Genomic DNA, 4,528 nt, shown 5'->3' with positions numbered 1-4,528 from the left:
TAGCTGACTTTAAATCCCCATACACACACACACACACACACACACACACACACTATATTCAATGTAACTCTACTGTAGTTGCGTTGCTTAGTATCCACCCATGGAACTACCGATCTTCTGAGCTGGAAGGGACATCAAAGATCATATATGGAGCCTCTTGTTTTAGCAGTGAAAGAACAGAGGAGAGACCCTTTAAGTGACTGCGATCACCTGATTTCACATAGCCAACTGGCCATGTGGCTACTGAGCACAGGGCACGGGAAGCCACCCTCTGTCCTTGGGATTTTGCCCAGCCCCACATCACCCCCAGGCCTGCTATCTCTGGGGGACCCAGAAGCAGAGCTGAAGTGTGGCTTCTACTTTATCATATTCACGTACAGCTTCTAGTTGAAACTCAATTGATTTTAAAATAATACAATGCCTTAGGTTGTGAGAGTTGGCAGGAATTTTGAGATACAAATACAATCCCAGGGAGTAAAGAAGAGAAATGCTTTTCCTGCCAATTCTCTTTCAGGGGAATTTTTAAAAAACAGGTTTTTGAGAAAGCTCATCCTGGCTGTAGGTTCCCCTGGGAGAGTGGCACAGATAACAAAACAGTATTAAGAGCTTAGAGAGGAGGGGCCACAGTGTGCCACCTCTGGGGGAGAACCCAGTGGAAGACACCTGGGCCCCTGACCAGTAACCAGTGGTGGATGCAGGGAGTGGGGCGAGAATGGAGGGACAGTGGCCTCTGACGCTCTTTTTGGATTCTGATTGCTGGTTAGCAGCTCAGTGGAATCCAACCCACCTGTCACCTAATGTTGGTCTTAGAGAAGCCCCCGTCTAGGGTTGGAAGGTGGCTGCTTTGCTGACATGCTTTTCTTTCCTCATCTATAAAATGGAGCGATTCATTCCCATCCCATCCAGACAATTCTCTTCTTAATGCCTTTAAATCAACGAGCCACACTCTCTAACCTGCTGGTCTATCTCAAATAGAACCACAGGACCTGCTGTGCACACTGTAAGTCCTGGGGCCCAGGAGTCAGAGAGTGAGCACAGGGCCCCAGCTCCAGTTAAGGGAGGGCAAAGCCACCACCAAATGGGGAGCTGCTATTGTGAATCAGGTTGGGGGAGGTCAGGCCTTGGAGAGAGGCATCGTTAGTGATTCTCCCTGACTCTGCTCCCACCAGGCAAAGATGAAAATGGGAAGGCGGGCTGGAAGGAGAGAGGGAGTAGGGACAGTATGTGGGGAAGGGGAAGGTTTGTTCAGAGGGTCTGATCTCTGTCATTTACCATACACCAGAGTGCCTTGTGGCCTGTGGCTGGAGTTAGTCCCAAACAAGAACATGCACCTGTGTCACCTTCTAAACTAGGGGTGCATAGTCCCCACCTTCTGTGTATCTCACCTTCCCAGGCACCTGGGACTCACTCTAGTCATCTCTGAAGAAGCAGCATGCACCTTCCCCCTCCTCTTTCCTCCCCCAGCCCCAGGCATAGGGAACCAACCAGCTCCTGGCTCACCTGGCATTTCCTTCACTTTTCAAGCAGCAGCCCAAGGCACCTGGCGCACAGGTTCCTCCTCCAATCCAGCCCACCCCGTTGCAGCTCCGCTGAGTGGCCAGCCAAAGAAGGCCAAGCCCGCAGCTGCGGGATCCGAGATTCGTGGGAACAGGGCCAGGATCCCGGCAGAGAGGCCTCAGCCAGCTGGGTCCACGCACATTCACCTACGAGGTGCAGGTGCCTCAGCAGCTCCAGGGGTTGGTACACTGTCTGTCCCCAGAGACTTGGGTTCAAAGCCACACCGGTGTTTGCCCTGGGTGCACACACCCCATTCGGCCCTTCCAGGCGACAAAGCAAGAGAGGTGGTCAGTGGGCTCAAGGCCATCTGAGACCCACCCGGTCTGCTTGCAAGACCCCAGCTGGCCTTCCTGTCCTCCAGCTCCCGGTGTTCTCCAGACCTTGTAAAACCCTTCCCACGAAACTCAGCATCATGCCCACACTCACCTCCTAGAGCTGTGGGTCCACTTCTTGTGTGGGTGGGGGTGGGGATGGGGTGGCCCAGGCCGGAAAGAGGGTCTTCTACATACCTCCACCTGCCAAGATTCCCATGAGCTTAATTTTCTGCAATTAATGTTTTTGAAAACGTTTTTAATGTCATCTTCCACATGTAAAATTCATAATCATAATCTAAGAAAATATGCTTTCTAAACTAGGTCCCCCACCAGGCTGCACAGGGAGTGCCCTCCATCCAGTGCTATCCTTGGGAGGCGGGAGAGAAACCCAGCAGGGGCTAGCCCTGAGCAAACCACTAGCTTTATTTAGAGCTTTTCTCTGGAGCTGGACAGTTCCCCCAGAGAAGCGTCTTCCAGTCAACTCCTCCGGACACCGAGATCTGGCTGCCCCAGACATTCTGGGAGCCAAGAGAAGGGCAGGGTGTGGACAGTCCTGACCCACCTGAGACAAGTTAACCCCTGTGTGGCACCCAGGCCCTCCACTGGGCTCAGCGCCCCCAGTCTGGGAGCTCAGATGAGGAGACCTAGGATTCAGCTGCTTCTCAAACCACCCCAATCAATCCTGACTCACCAGGTCTGCGCCTTTTAGGAATGCTGTGGCGCACAATGGAGTGTGCTTCTCGACTGTTCTCACCACTGGCTTAGGGTTTTGCTCTCCTGGTTCTATTATTACCATCTGTCCATTTGCCTTACAGCTTTCAAAGTCCCGTTTCCTCTATACTCCCCTCCCCTCTGTTTGTTGTTAAAACATCGTTACTGTAGTTTAACGAGGGATTGAGAGGCTGTGACATTAGATGCACGGATTCAATCCATATCTCAACCCAGACAGGCCCTCCTCATTATCCTCACATTGAGAAATGTTCCTAAATGTACACTTGACAAAAAAGCTTAAAGGCTTTTAAATAGCCTTAATTATAAAAGAAGCAAGAAAACATACACACAAATATCACATTTGTTCCTCTGGAGGTTCACTCATTTCCAGAAATTTTGAAAAGCTGCTACAATCATGAAAATGAAATCACTAAAAAGCAGCTGTTGCAATGCAACTGTCCATTGGAGGGAGATGTCCTGGGACAGAGACCCCTTAACACTGAACTCTCGGCTCGGCTCCTGCTGGTCAAGACCTTTTAAAATTGGAATCCTGGCTTTGTCACTTACTCTCTGAGGTCTGGTTAGTTGCTCAATGCTGCTTCGATTTTCTTATCTTTTTTGCTGTTGTTAATTCCCACCCGAGGATACTTTTTTCCATTGATTTTTAGAGAGAGTGGAAGGGAGGGGAGAGACAGAGAGAGAAACATCAATTTGAGAAACACCAATTGGTTGCCTTCTGCACGCACCCCAACCGGGCCAGGATCTATCGAGCCTGCAACCAAGGTACGTGCTCTCGAACCTGAGACCCTTCAATCTTCCGGTTGATGCTCTAACCACTGAGACAAACCAGTTAGGGCTCTTTTGTTATCTTTAAGTAGAGGTAGTAATGACCCCGCCCCCCATTAGGACTTTGGATGAAATGAGTCACATCAGTTATCCATTTACAGTCTCCTGACACCAAGGTTTGGCTGCACCAAACATTCTGGGAGCCAAGATTCATCCCTCGTTACCCTCTCTGCCAAAATGGATCTGGGCCCTTGAACTATCTTTTGACATGTGGCACCATGTTATGCTTCATTGGTAGAGGGCACTAGAGAGTCATTGCTGGAAGATGTGGTTTTTCTTGGTTCTGGTGCCCTCATTCCCCAGACTAGTCCACTGCATGCAGCTTCCTGGTGCTATGGCCAGCCACACCCAGTGCCTCCTTGATGCTCTCATAGCAGGGTGCCTCTGCTGAGATACCTCTCCATAAAAGATCCCCCAGCACCCTACAGACTGGATTTCCAGCAAGTTCAGTCCACATACAATCACAGTAACATCTCTGCCATTCACTGAGTTGTGTCCACACTCACCCCAACACATCCCAGGGTATGGGGTGCTCTATCCCAGCCCTGGGGGTCATAACTGTTTTCCATCTGGCCTGCCTACGTTCTTCAGCATTGTCTACTTTTTATTAGCCAATTCCTTGTTACCCCAGCCCTACTTGAATTAGTATTTCTATTAAATTATCCCTGTTCAAATTACTGTGTGGTTTCTCCTGATCAGATCCTGACTGATGAGTCAATATAAATAAATCACTTAATTAAATATCATGTGCAATGCCAGATATTGCCCTGTTAGATGTCTGTTATTATCTAGGCCTTGATTTGCTTATATGTCAAATTGGGGCACAAGGATGTCTCTGTCTGGCTTATTTCACTTAGAAGACCCTCAAGGTCACTCCATGCTGCACTGATTTACAATTGCACCCTTTTCTCCAAATCCTCACCAACACTTGCCTGATTTATTAATGACTAGAGGCCCGGTGCACGAAATTTGTGTATGGGGGGGTCCCCTCAGCCCAGCCTGCACCCTATCCAATCCGGGACATCCCTCACAATCCAGGACCGTTGGCTCTTAACTGCTCACCTGCCTGCCTGCCTGATCGCCCCCAACTGCCCCCCCCC

Source organism: Myotis brandtii, unplaced genomic scaffold (assembly GCF_000412655.1).
Source record: "Myotis brandtii unplaced genomic scaffold, ASM41265v1 scaffold115, whole genome shotgun sequence".
NCBI lineage: Eukaryota > Metazoa > Chordata > Mammalia > Chiroptera > Vespertilionidae > Myotis > Myotis brandtii.
This window is presented reverse-complemented; position numbering follows the sequence as displayed.